This window comes from Bombina bombina, chromosome 4, assembly GCF_027579735.1.
Source record: "Bombina bombina isolate aBomBom1 chromosome 4, aBomBom1.pri, whole genome shotgun sequence".
Classification (NCBI taxonomy): Eukaryota; Metazoa; Chordata; class Amphibia; order Anura; family Bombinatoridae; genus Bombina; species Bombina bombina.
Genome location: NC_069502.1, coordinates 1,035,423,827 through 1,035,438,704, shown reverse-complemented (window position 1 = coordinate 1,035,438,704; position 14,878 = coordinate 1,035,423,827). Strand labels below are relative to the sequence as shown.

General features: G+C 41.5%; 1 protein-coding gene across 1 annotated transcript in view; it reads left to right on the top strand.

Moving 5' to 3' along the window:
* SLX4IP (SLX4 interacting protein) overlaps nt 1–14,878 on the top strand; it is a 700,517-nt gene that overhangs the window by 589,261 nt on the left and 96,378 nt on the right. The window lies entirely within an intron of this gene.

Genomic DNA, 14,878 nt, shown 5'->3' with positions numbered 1-14,878 from the left:
TAATCTAATTTAAGCCTTAATGCAGGGAAAGCAAGACAGGCTTATTAATAGAGATAAATACTCTTTAAAAGAAGGTTGTTTTAAAAACGTTTGCTGGCATGTTTAATCGTTTTTTTGAGGTACATTGGTGATAAGGTTTATTGGGGCATAATTTTTTCCACATGGCTGGCTTAATTTCTGCATAGCAACAGTTAACTGAGGTTTCCCACTGTTGTAATATGAGTGGGAGGGATCTAATTTAGAGCTTTTTTGCACAGTTAAATTTACAAAATGAATCATCCAGATTCCCTCAGCAGTCCTTTGAATACTACAGGACATCTCTAAAGGGCTAAAAAGACTTCCAAAATCGTTTATAGGGAAGGTAATCCACAGCTCAGCTGTGGCAGTTTTGTTGTACCTGTTAAAAAACGTCTATGTCGTTTTTTTTATCTGTTTTTTGCTTTAAGGGGTTAATCATCCATTTGCAAGTGGGTGCAATGCTCTGTGAACTTATTACATATACTGTAAAAATTTCGTTTGATTTACTGCCTTTTTTCAATGTTTTTCAAATGCTGACAAAATTTGTTTCTCTTAAAGGCACAGTAACGTTTTTTATATTTGCTTGTTAACTTGATTTAAAGTGTTTTCCAAGCTTACTAGTCTCATTATTAGTCTGTTCTAACATGTCTGACATAGAGGAAGCTCTGTGTTCATTATGTTTAAAAGCCATGGTGGAACCCCATTTTAGAATGTGTACCAGATGTACTGATTTCATGTTAAACAATAAAGATCATTTTTTGTCTTTAAGCTAGGGCTTATATTATGGTCAGCTGTCGTGACTTTAATAAATAAGCTACTTAACTCCCTTTCAAGGGGCAGACCCTATTCGGGCCTGGTTTGAAGGAGATTATTACTAATATCACTGGAGGAAAAGGTAATGCCCTTCCTCAGGAACAAAAAAGTCTAATTTTCGAAACTCCAAGACGGTCTGGTGACAACCAGACCTGGAACAAAGATAAGCAGGCCAAGGAGCCTGCTGCTGCCTCTAAAACAGAAGGTAGAACGGCTCCCTATCCGGTAACGGACCCTGTAGGGGGCAGACTTTCATCTTTCGCCCAGGCGTGGACGTGAGAGAGAGGCCCAGGATCCCTGGGCATTGGAAATTATATCCCAGAGATATCTTCTGGATTTCAAAGCTTCCCCCAAAGAAGGGGAGATTTCACCTTTCACAATTATCTGCAAACCAGATAAAGAAAGAGGCATTCTTACACTGTGTACGAGACCAATCCAGTTCCAGGGGAGGAACAGGGATAGAGTTTTTACTCAAATCTGTTTGTGGTTCCCAAGGAGAGGGAACCTTCAAATCTATTTTGGATTTAAAGATCTTAAACAAATTCCTCAGAATTCCATCATTTAAGTTGGAAACTATTCGTACCATCTTAACTATGATCCAGGAGAGTCACTAGAGGGCTACAATGGATTTGAAGGATGCTTATCCTCACATTACGATGCAGAAAGGTTGCCTTTTTAAACAGGCATTACCAGTTTTGTAGTTCTTTCCTTTAGGGTTAACTACAGCCCCAAGAATCTTTATAGAGGTTCTGGGGTCGCTTTGGCGGTCCTTAGGCCGCGGGGCATAGAAGTGGCCCCTTATTTAGACGACATCCTGATACAGGCGTCAAACATCCAAGTTGCCAAGTCTCATACGGACGTAGTACTGGCATTTCTGAGATCGCATGGGTGGAAAAGTGAACAGGAAGAGTTCTCTATCCCCAATCTCAAGGGTTTCCCTCCTAGGGATTCTGATAGATTTTGTAGAAATGAAAATTTACCTGACGGAGTCCAGGTTGTCAAAGTTTCTAAATTTCTGTTGCGTTCTTCATTCCATCCGCGTCCTTTGGTGGCTCAGTATATGAATGTAATTGGCTTAATGGTAGCGGCAAGGGACATAGTACCGTTTGCACGCCTTCATTTCAGACCGCTGCAACTATGCAGACTCAATCAGAGGAACGGGGATTACACAGATTTGTTCTCCTGTTAAATCTGGACCAAGAGACCAGAGATTCTCTTCTCTGGGGACTATCTCGGGTCCATCTGTCCAAGGGTATGACTTTCCGCAGGTCAGATGGGACAATTGTTACAACAGATGCCAGCCTTTAGGTTGGGATACAGTCTGGAACTCCCTGAAGGCTCAGGGATAGTGGACTCAGGAGGAGACCCTCCTTCTAAGGTATATTCTGGAACTGGGAGCGGTATTCCATGCTTTTCAGACTTGGCCTCAGTTAGCAACTCTGAGGTACATCATTTTTCAGTCGGACAATATCACGACTGTGGCTTACATCATCCATCAAGGGGGAACATAGTTTCCTAGCGATGTTAGCAGTCTTAAAATAATTCACTGGACAGAGACTCTCTCTTGTCTGTCAGCTATCCATATCCCAGGTGTTGAGAACTGGGAGGCGGATTTCTAAGTCGTCAGACTTTTCATCTGGAGGAGTGGGATTCCCTCCGGAGGTGTTTACACAAGATCAAGCAGGAGAGTGCTTTGGTGTTTTTGGCAGCGCCTGCGTGGCCACGCAGGACCTGGTATACAGATCTGGTGGACATGTCATCCTTTCCACCACGGTCTCTGTTTCTGAGACAGGACCCTCTACCTCAGGGTCTTTTCAACCATCTAAATATAACTAATCTGAGATGGACTGCCTGGAGACTGAACGCTTGATGTTATCAAAGCATGACTTCTCCGAGTCAGTCATTGATACCTTAATACAGGCATGAAATCCTGTCTCTAGGAAAATTAACATAGATATGGTGTAAATATCTTATTGTTATGAATCCAAGGGTTACTCATGGAGTACATTCGGAATTCCAAGGATATTATCTTTTCTCCACGATGATTTTGAGAAAAGGGTTGTCAGCTAGTTCCTTAAAAAGACAGATTTCTACTCTGTCTATTCTTTTGCACAAGCGTCTGGCAGGTATTCTAGATGTTCAGGCATTTGGTCAGGCTTTGGTTAGAACCAAGCCTGTGTTTAAAACTGTTGCTCCGCCATGGAGCTTAAACCTGGTTCTTAAGGTTCTTCAAGGAGTTCCGTTTGAACCTTTTTCATTCCATAGATATCAAACGTTTATCTTGGAAAGTTCCTTTTTGGTAGCTATTCCCTCGGCTCGTAGAGTCTCCGAGTTATCTGCGTTACAATGTAATTCTCCTTATCTGGTCCTCCGTACGGATAAGGTGGTCCTGTGTACCAACCTGGGTTTTTACCTAAGGTGGTATCTAACAAGAATATCACTCAAGAAATTGTTGTTCCATTCTTGTACCCTTATCCTTCTTCAAAGAAGGAACGTCTATTACACAATTTGGACGTGGTTCATCCTTTAAAGTTTTACTTACAAGCTACTACAGATCTTCATCAAACATTCACCTGGTTTGTTGTCTATTCTGGTCAGAGGAGAGGTCAAAGACTTCAGCAACCTCTCTGTCTTTTGGTTTTAAAAAAAAAAAGCACAATTCATTTAGCTTAGGAGACTGCTGGACAGCAGCCTCCTGAAGGGATTACAGCTCATTCTACTAGAGCTATGGTTTTCACTTGGGCCTTTTTAAAAATGAGGCTTCTGTTGAACAGATTTACAAGACGGAGTTTTGGTCTGCGTTTTATACTTTTTCAAATTTAACAAATTTGATTCTTTGCTTCTTAGGAGGCTATTTTTGGGAGAAAGGGTTTTTATAGGCAGCGGTAACTTCCGTTTAAGTACCTGCCTTGTCCCTCCGATCATCCGTGTACTTTAGCTTTGGTATTGGTATCCCATAAGTAATGGATGATCCGTGGACTGGATACACTTAACAAGAGAAAACATAATTTATACTTACCTGATAAATTTATTTCTCTTGTGGTGTATCCAGTCCACGGCCCGCCCTGTCCTTTTAAGGCAGGTAATTTATTCATTTAAACTACAGTCACCACTGCACCCTATGGTTTTTCCTTTCTTTGCATGTTTTCGGTCGAATGACTGGATATGGCAGTTAGGGGAGGAGCTATATAGCAACTCTGCTATGGGTGATCTCTTGCAACTTCCTGTTGGGAAGGAGAATATCCCATAAGTAATGGATGATCCGTGGACTGGATACACCACAAGAGAAATAAATTTATCAGGTAAGTATAAATTATGTTTTTTTGCCCCAAGATAAAAAATCTAAGGGTAAATCTAAAGCTTCTAATCATTTTCGTTCCTTTCGTCAGACTTGAGAACAGAAAACCACTCCTTCCCCTAAGGACTCTGGTTCCAATTGGAAGCCATCTTCAAGTTGGAATAAATCCAAGCCTTGTAAGAAACCAAAGCCAGCCCCCAAGACTGCATGAAGCTGCGGCCATCAATCCAGTTCAACTGGTGGTGGGCAGATTGAAATTATTTCAAAACATTTGGTCAGATTCTGTTCAGAATCAGTGGATTCAGAGCATTGTCTCTCAAGGGTATCGAATAAGTTTCAGAATAAGACCTCCTGTAAGAAGATTCTTTCTCTCTCATGTTCCAACAAATCCTATTTCTTTTATTAGACAGAAAATAAGTATTTGCATAGAAACAAGTTACTAACTAATGCAATGGAAGGAAAGGGAAGGTGGAAAGGGGGAGAGAGAGATGTAAGGGAAGAGGTGAGTGAGGAGAGAGCTTAGCCTACTTACAATGGCAACTAACTTATATAGTCATTCATTCTCTCACACAGGCCAGCCCACACTCAGCTGTAAATTCCTCAGTCAGAAACAAGATAACATCCTTAGATGAGTGGGGGTAGAATGTCACTTCCTTAGGCTATTGGTGGTAGGAGCAGAGATAAAATCAGGGTCTTGTAGTTTATGACACCACCTGTGAGATGCTAAAAGTTTGTAAGGGTTGTACAATTTGTTTGTGAATTCTTTCTTCTTTTGAGGCATTGTTTTGATAGTTTGCTCAGATCTCCAACTGTTTTTTCCCCAAATTTGTCTTGTCACCTCTGAACTGAAACAAGCTGGTAACTGTAGGTCAGAATCACCAATGTTGTTCTTAATCTGCATTTAACCTTTTAAGTCCTTGATGTTGTAGACAAATGTCCCCAGTGTTAGCATTTCAATTCCAATAATGTCTATGGAAATAAGAGTCTGATATTAAGGTTATAGGTGTTTTCATAAAATACAACAGTGCCCTTCTATCTTTAATCAGAGAGCAGGGTATTGCAGTGTTTCCTTATTTGGACGATATCTTGGTACTGGCTCTATCTTTACATTTAGCGGAATCTCACACAAATCAACTAGTGTTGTTTCTTTAAAGACATGGTTGGAGGATCAATTTACCAAAGAGTTTCTTGATTCCTCAGACAAGGGTCACCTTTTTAGGTTTTCAGATAGATTCAGTGTCCATGACTCTGTCTTTAACAGACAAGAGACAAATTAAATTGGTTTCAGCAGACGTACAGAAGGTCTGTTGGCGGTTTGCGGGGCAACACTGAAAGCGGCTGCTATATTAGGAGGCGTTGATATATTAACCACTTGACGGTGATGTGGAACAAAGGGGAGGACCAACTAAAGAGGATTCAGACCGGGACCGTGGTGGATGCCTAAGCTAAGTTGGCGGAGCGGCAACAAACGGAGTACAAGCCGTGACCGTAGACGCCTTTGTCCGTGATTGCACAGCTGTCTGTACCAAGTGAACAAAGGTCCCGCTGCAAGGAGCTGAGAGGAAAATAATTGGACCACACTTTTGGGAATCGTCTGACACCACCCGGTGTAAGTAAGACATTAAACACCTTCATTTGAAACGTTTTTCTTGCTTGTGACAAGTTTCTCTTGTTTGCCCCTTCTTCCACATAGGAATTGTTTGTAAGTGCTGGAGCAACATTAGCATTTAAAAAGACTTTTGGGCAATTGCATTTGTCATCTAAAATGCTGTCTGATGAACTCGGTATCAAACCAAATCTCGAGTCTTACTACACAATATTTGTGTAGAGTGTCTAATATAGACCATTTGATTTTTAACTTGTTATTTGACTTACTTAGAAGTCTTTTAATATTTTTATTAAATAATACATTATTTTATGAATTGACATATTTTCTGAACTGATATATTTTTTTTTTTTTTTTTTTTTTTTTTTAATATAGTAATAGGTATTTTTTTTTTTTTTTTTTTTTTTTTTTTTTTTTTTCCCAACAAGCTTTATTGGTATAAATAATAAATTTTACAATTGCCATGGAAACACTCCGGCGTGGTATAACATAGACAAAAAAGAAAAAACAATGAAAGTGAAATATACGAAGAGCAAGACCAGTAATGACCATTGTATGTAAGTCCAAGGATCCATGCATTGGTTGAGTCCCACATAAAGTTCTGGTCTTGGACATAGTAGCTTGTGGATTTTTCTTTTTTATAAGATAACACATGTGGATGAAACTTCCACATTAACATTTAAACAGGGCAAAGCAATGCGACAGAGATCTATGTAAAAGATAGAAAGGTCTCACTGATGTTGATATACGTGAGAGGTAAGTTACAGTCATCAAGGAGTTAGTTAAGTGATAGGGTATAAGGTCTAGCAAACCAGCGCGGAGGAAGTATGGCTCCAGGGTGAGTTTCCAGATGAGTCAGATGTGTCCTAGTTTTGAGATGTGTTACGGGAGATGATGTGGCTGTATAAGGTGTCGGGGTGACTAGGAATTATTAGGTAGTTGTGGCGGGGGTCTAGAAAGTGTGAGAGTGTATGTTTCCCAATAAAAGGACATGGCGCAGTAAAAATCCATCCTTTTTGTTTTCTGATAGTGAAACCTTTCCAGGGAAAGGAGAAGAGTGACATTATGTACCCAGTCTTTTTGAGTAGGAATGTGTCGCTGTTTCCACAGTCTAGGGATCAGTTGCTTGGCCCCACTAAGCATGATGTACAATAAGACCTGTCGGTATTTGCATTTGATCTTAGGGGGTTTGTTAAATAATAGCGTCAAAGGATTGAAGGGGATAGATGTATTGAGTACCTTTTGGATTTCTCTATGGGTGTCCAACCAGAAAGGCTGAAGTGTGGGGCAATCCCACCAGATGTGGAGGAGTGTACCAACTTGTTTGCAATCTCTCCAACATAGTGGGTCTGTGTGAGGGTAAATCTTAGCGAGTCTGCTGGGGTAAAGGTACCATCTTTCTAAGAGTTTTATGTTCGTTTCAGTGATTCCCATTGAGGAGGGGGCCTTCCCCATTTGTTGAAATATAATGTCCCACGTCTCAGAGGGGATCTCATGGCCTAGCTCGACTTCCCATGCTTTTGTATATGATGGAAGGTTTTTGGAGTGTAGAGTAATTAGTATTTTATATATCTTAGAGAGAGTGCCCTGCGCTAATAATGTGGAGTGGCATAGTGTTTCGAATGGATTTAGGTTTCTTACCAGGTTATGTTTGTCTTTATGGTGGGAGAGAAAGTGTGCTAATTGTAAATATTCGAACCATCTATCAAAAAAGCTAATGTTCCTGTCCGCAAGGGCGGTTTTCTGGATGATGGTGCCTCTTTCTAGAACAAGATGGCAGGGCAAACCCGCTGATAGTGTGTACCGGTCCTGGGTCCGTTTTTGAAGTAGTGGAGGAAAATCTTTGTTGTGTAGAAGGGGGGTAAGTGGTGAGGGTATGGTCGATATGCCTTTTTGTGAACCTATAAGGTGGTCCCAAGTGGAGAGTGTATCAGTCACTAACGAGGGTGTAAGATAAGGTAGTGTCCTATGTTGCCTGTATGTCCAGCAGACTGACCCAAGACTTCGAGAAGTAGATAGATCATGCTCAAGCTTGACCCATTCTTTATCAGTACTGTTTTTGCACCAGTCGACTATTCTGGTCAGTTGTGCTGCCTGTGAGTAAAATAAAAGGTTGGGTACTCCCAGTCCCCCCTCATCCCTTTTCCTATAAAGGGTGGTTTTAGAGATTCGAGGGCGTTTATTTGCCCAAATAAAGCCGTTAACGAAAGATTGCACACTACGAATGTAATGTAAGGGGGGTTGTATGGGTAGGGCTTGGAACATATATAAAAAGCGAGGCAGGATGCTCATTTTGAATGCTTGGACTCTACCAAGCCAGGAGAGGAATTTGTTGCGCCAGGCTCTCATGTCTGTTCTGATGGAGTCAAAAAGGTGTTGGTGGTTTAGTTGGTGTAGAGCTTCTTTTGAGGTCGTTAGTTTTACCCCTAGGTAATTTATGGAAGAAGGTTGGAATCGGAATTGGTAGTGATTAGTGATCTGTTGGGCTGTCTGGTCTGAGATGCCAATACCTAGAAACTCTGATTTCTGCTTATTTATTTTGAAATTGGAGAGAGTACTGTAAATGCCCAAAGCCGGTAAAAGGGCCTCTAGAGATTGTGGGGGGGAAGTCAGTGAGAATAAAATATCGTCCGCGTAGAGTGTTAGTTTGTAGTGGGTATCTGCTATATAAATACCGTGGACTTTTTCATCGTTCCTGATCCTGGAGGCAAGAACCTCCATGGCCAGAATAAACAATATGGGGGAGAGAGGGCAACCCTGTCTCGTTCCATTTGTTATTGGGAATGCATTTGACAGGGAATCGTTTAACTTGATACGGGCTTTCGGCATATGGTATAGGGCAAATATTTTCTCAATGAGTTTGTCGCTCAGGCCAAAACGAGTGAGCGTTGACCTAAGGAACAACCAATCCAGCCTATCAAAGGCCTTCTCGGCATCGATGGCAAGGAAGATAGAAGGAATGTTTTGTGACTGCGTGTATTCGATTAAGTTTAGGATTTTGATGGTATTGTCTCGCGCCTCTCTTTTGGGGACAAAACCTACTTGATTTGTGTGAATTAGTTGGGGGAGGAACTTATTAAGTCTATTAGCTATGAGTTTAGCGTAAAGCTTAACGTCTACGTTTAGTAGTGAAATGGGGCGAAAATTAGATGGGCTATCTGCGGGTTTTCCGGTCTTAGGGATCACTGAAATGTGTGCTTCCAGCATAGGGGGGAGAAAGGGGTGTTCCTGGTCAACTAAGTTAAATAAGGTACAGAGGTGTGGAAGCAGAGTGGGTGCGAACTTTTTATAATAAGCGACCGAGAGACCGTCAGGGCCAGGGCTTTTGCCTGATGGCAAGTCTTTAAGGGTGGTTGTGAGCTCTGTCATTGAGAAAGGTTCGTCCAGTTCTGTCGCTTGTGCATCAGAGAGTTGTGGTAAAGGGGTGTTTAGAAGGTAGTTGTTTATGGCATTACTGGGGTCCGGGGGGCGGTCAGGGTTAGAGAGGTTGTAAAGATTAGAGTAGTATGCCTCAAATTGGGAAAGTATTTCAGAAGTGGTATTGACAGTTTGGTTCGTTGGAGATTTAATTTCATGGATGAAGGTTTTAAGTTTTTTCAGTTTTAAGGAGCGTGCTAGGAGTTTTCCTGCTCTATTGCTTTCAAAGTAGAATTTTTGTTTAGTCAGTAAGGCCAGTGCATTAGCTTCACTAAGTTGTAAGTCATGAACAGTTTTCCTGGCTTTCATTAAGTCTGCTAATAGTTGGGGGGAGGAAGGATTTCGCTTATGGTCGTATTCAAGTTTGGCTAGTAGGTCAGTGGATATTTTGTATACCTGCCGTGCTTTCTTTCTAGCTTGTGCATGTTGTTTAATTAATTCCCCCCTGATAAAACATTTATGAGCCTCCCAGACAACGAAAGGATCTGTTTCCGGTAAGGAATTAAATCTGAAATACTCCTGTAGAAGCTTTTCTAAGTTAGGAACTAGAGTTGGGGAATCTAATAGTTTCTCGTCTAGTTTCCACTGAAAATTGCCACCAGGTGCTGATGGCCATTTGAGTGTTGTTAATACAGCCGAGTGGTCTGACCAAACGGTATGTGAAAGCCTGGAGGATAGTACATTGGAAAGGCCTCTTTGATTAGTAAAGAGGTAATCAATTCTACTATATGAACTATGAGGGGCAGAGAAAAAGGTATAGTCCCTCTTCTCAGGGTGGACGAATCTCCAAATGTCAAATAGAGTTTGGTCTAGCATAAGTTTCCATAGTTGCTTGATTGTGTGTTTAGGAGTTGTGGGTCGAGGGTTCGAGGAATCTAAATGTGGTTGAATGGGGAGATTGAAGTCTCCCCCTAGATATAGTGCACCTATTGTGTGGTCTAGAATCTTGGCGAAACTTTTCCTGAAAAAGGGGAGCTGTCTGGTGTTGGGAGCATAAAGATTGACCAGTGTCACCGGGGAGCCAAACAGGGTGCCAGTTACACATAAAAACCTGCCTTCAGAGTCAGTGTAGGTGTGGATGTGAGTAAAAGGGATCTGTCTGCTGATTAGGATGCTTACGCCGTGCCTTTTGTGGTCAAAAGAGCTGTGAAAGCTTTGAGTATAGAAACCTCCAAAATAATTAGGTTCCTTATTTTTTAAAAAGTGAGTCTCTTGGAGGAAAAGAATATCACCCCCTTTCCTACGTAGGTCTCTCATGGCTAGTGAGCGTTTTTGTGCAGAATTCAAGCCTTTGGTATTCTGACTCAGTAAAGTGAGAGTTTTAGTGTGACCTTCCATGGTGCTGGTGTGACTGGTGTCCGTGATTAGATGACTGCAATAAATGATAGGCATGCATGTGTGGTTGTAGAGTATAGAAAGAAGGTTGTGTTAAGTATGCCCTAGGGTCTGTATCTCTGTCGCATAGCAAAAAAAACATGAATAAGAACATAAAACAAAACATACATTTTCTCATAAAAAATCTAGATACTAATGCAAGCATTAAACTTTTAGTGTTAAGAGGGAGGGATTATAACCCATTCCATAGCAAGTGATATACATTTAGGGATGACTAATGCTCAATTACATTGGTAAAATATTTCTAACAGTACAATACAATAATTCCTAAATTCCTAAATTTACTTATTTCTAGATCAGAAGTCGTTTAACAGTAAAAGGTTTATGGCCAATGTGGCTATACATTACCCAGCGACCAAGCTGTAGCACCGGGCAAAGTCTCTAGTAGAATGGTCAGCTCGTAGGGATAGCTAAGATACAAAATAATTGATTAAGTTGTGACTTTAGAGAGCAAGCCGGGGGGCTTGGCCTGCGGCTTAGACTGAGGTTTGGGGGGAATACGCTGCCAGTCTCTCATGACAGGTCCTGTAGGTTTCTTTCTAGGGGGTTCGTGAGAGTTCTCTGGAGAGAGTTCTTCTGGAGGGTCCAATTCCAAGGCCTGGCAAAAGGCGTTGACATCTTCTAGGGTTCTGCAAATTAACTTTCTATTTCCATGAAGAACATAGAGATGAAAGGGGAATCCCCACCTGTAGAGGATTTTCTTCTGTCTAAGAAGGGATGTTACAGGAGCCAGATCTCTCCTCCTTTGCAATGTTCGTTGGGAGAGGTCTTGAAAAAATTGGAGAACAACCCCCCTGAATTTAACAGGCTGGTGCCTACGAGAGAGGTTTAGGAGTTCCTCCTTTTCGTTGAACTCTCTGAACTTCATGATGATGTCCCTTGGGGGGGCAGTGTCAGGGGGTTTCGGTCTAAGGGCTCTGTGGGCTCGAACCCAAGGGATATCTGTGGAGGGAGTGGTGTTTCTGAGATGTGCGAATAAAGCTGGGAGATAGATTGGAAAGTCTTTAGGTAATACCGACTCAGGAACACCTCTGATTCTGAGATTTTTCCGGCGGCTCCTATTCTCCAGATCCTCGATTTTGTCGAAGAGATCTGCTATAAGAGCTGTGTGATGGTTTGTTGAATCCTGAGTTGTATTGATTTCCACTTGAAGGTGGTCCGTGAATTCTTCCAAGGCCTCCACTCTATTGCCCACTGAGTGAAGGTCTTGCTTTATTTCTGCTATCTCTTCCCTGATACACGAGCGAATGATATCCGCTATATCCTGTTTGGATGCTAGGGTAGAGAGGATGGTGTTGGGGACAGGTGTGCTCTCCTCAGTGTCATCTTCTTGTACTTGCGAAGACTGTAATTTCTTTTTTGGCGACTTGGCAGGTTCAGTACTGTCACCCACTTTTGAGGCAGGGGGCGAGAAAAACTGAGCGACCATGTTGTCTCTGTGGTTGTGCATCTTAGGGGGCTTATTCAGTTTCGAAGTGCGTTTTGCATTCATTGTGCAGGGGGAAGTTGTAAAAGAATGTTACAGATACCCTTTCCTATGCAGTTATGGTTAGAAGAGAAAAAAAAGGGAAAGGCCTGAACCAGATCTGTTGTTAGTATGATGATGTCCAATAAAGTGGGATGAAATAAGGGCCAGGTGCAGAGCCCAAGTACCTCTGGGGTCTGAGTAGTGTTAGTTGGTACACTGCCGCGTGGTGATTCTGCCACGTGGTTAACTGTGCAGGCTAAAATCTTTAGGCCCCGTACAGCAGGCCTCTGGATAAGCGGCTGGTCTCCACTATGAGTGTGCCTGTCTGCACTCGCTCCCCCTGTCACTAGTTAGGGCCCGGGTGGTGTAGGGCACCGTTCTATCCCCTCTCCTTACCCGTAAAAGAAGTGACCTCCGGCTTCTTATAATGCAGCTGCGGTCTCTATGCTGCGTGTGCGGTTCGCTCCCAGTAATGGCGGTGGGGTCCAGGAGTAGGTAGGAGACACTGTAGTTACAGCTAAGGGCAGTCCGGGTCTGCGATCAGAGAGAGGAAGGATTCCTCAAGATGGTCAGGAAACGTAGTGAAGTCCCGGATTCAAGGTTGGCTCCGAGCCGGGTAAAAGGTTTTAAGACGAGAGTAAGCCCGCTGGGTCTGCTTAAAAATGGTGTCTCCTGACTCCCGATCTATAGAGCATTTATGAGGGCATGTTATTTAGTGGAATCTAGGGCTTTGCGAGTAGTTTTGAGCTGATATATGGAACTGGGTCCCGGAGCTCAGAGATTACACAGCTTCCATTGCTGCTGCTGGCTCCGCCCCCCCCTGAACTGATATATTTTAAGGGTTATAATTGTGTCCTCTCCATCCAGATGTGTTTTTTCAGATTGTACAGATGTGGGTCTTCCAGAAATAGATCTGATGGCTTCCCATCTAAACAAGAAACTTCCCAGATACCTTTCCAGTTCCAGGAAACCTCAGGCGGAGATGGTGGATGCATTAGCAGTTCCTTGGTCTTACCAACTTGCTTATATTTTTCTGCCTCTAGTTCTTCTTCCAAGGGTAATCTCCAAGATCATAATGGAACAATTGCTTGTGTTTCTGATAGTATCAGCAAGGCCTCACAGGTATGCGGATCTTGTCCGGATGTCCAGTTGTCAACCTTGGCCACTTCCTTTAAGACCAGACCTTATGTCTCAAGGGCCGTTTTTCATCAGGTTCTCAAATCGCTAAATTTGAAGGTATGGAAATTGAACGTTTAGTGCTTAGTCATAGAGGTTTCTCTAAGTCTGTTTAAAGGAAGATTTATTATCGGGTTTGGAAAACCTATATTTCATGGTGTTCTTTTCATAAATTCTCTTGGCATTCTTTTAGAATTCCTAGAATTTTACAGTTTCTTCAGGACGGTTTGGATAAAGGTTTGTCTGCAAGTACTTTGAAGGGACAAATCACTGCTCTTTCTGTTTTATTTCATAGAAAGATTGCTAAACTTCCTGATATTCACTGTTTTATTCAGGCTTTGGTCTGTATCAAGCCTGTTATTAAGTCTATTTCTCCTCCTTGGAGTCTTAATTTGGTTTTGAAAGTTTTACAGGCTCCTCCTTTTGAGCCTATGCATTCTTTGGATATTAAACTGCTTTCTTGGAAAGTATTGTTCCTTTTGGCTACTTATTTTTTTTATTTAATTTCTCAGCGGAAATAGCTGTTTTTATTTTATCCCTCCCTCTCTAGTGACTCTTCTGTGGACTTCCACATCTTGAGTATTTTATCCCATACGTCACTAGCTCATGGACTCTTGCCATTTACATGAAAGAAAACATAATTTATGTAAGAACTTACCTGATAAATACCTTTTTTTCATAATGGCAAGAGTCCATGAGACCCACCCTGTTTTTGGTGGTTATATTTTTTTGTATAAAAGCACAATATTATTTTCTAGTTACTCTTTTTTGTATGCTTTTTTACTCCTTTTTACACCTCACTACTTGGCTATACGTTAAACTAAGATGTGAGTGTGGTGGGAGGTGTATTTATAGGCATTTTGAGGTTTGGGAATCTTTGCCCCATCCTGGTAGGAATGTATATCCCATACGTCACTAGCTCATGGACTCTTACCATTATGAAAGAAATTAATTTATCAGGTAAGTTCTTACATAAATTATGTTTTTATTTGAAAGAATTGTAACTTTGCATATATGTTACTTTGAATGTCTTTATAATTTGGCACTGTGTAACCTGTATTGGTATTTTTGTTATTAAACACATAGAAAATCGAATTCTGTCTTTGGGCTCTAATATCTGATTCACACTCTGAAGAGACAAGGTTAAAGGCCTAATTGTTAATTTTGTGTGAGTTAGTTGGGGTTTCCAAGACACCCCTTTATTCAGAGTTCTTGGTGGTGGCAGTGATTTGTTAAACTGGGGTGGTGTGGACAGGATTTGGGGTTAATTTGGTGTCCCTTTAAGGTCCTTTGTAGAGTTAAAGGTTTTAGGGAACCAGAGGCTTATTGTTATTAACCCCTTCATGCCCACACCCCTCCCCATTTGTGACAAGTGAAGTGAGTGGAAAGGCTTAATCGGCACAATATATTTAAAAAAAAAAAATCATATATATATGTATATATAGACACATATATTTAAAAAGAAAAATATATTTATCTTCTATGTGAACAGGTTAGTGTGCCCTATTGAAGTCTATGGGAGAAGAAGTTAGTGAGGTTGCAATATCGAAAGTCCGGAAGTTGGTGTGCATTGGACTTTCGCTCACAGGCTAACTTTTTACTTTCAACTTGTAATAAGCGCGCTAACCCACCCGCATTACAAGTTTACTTTGAGCCTAGTTAGCACAAGAGCAAACATTTTAGTTAG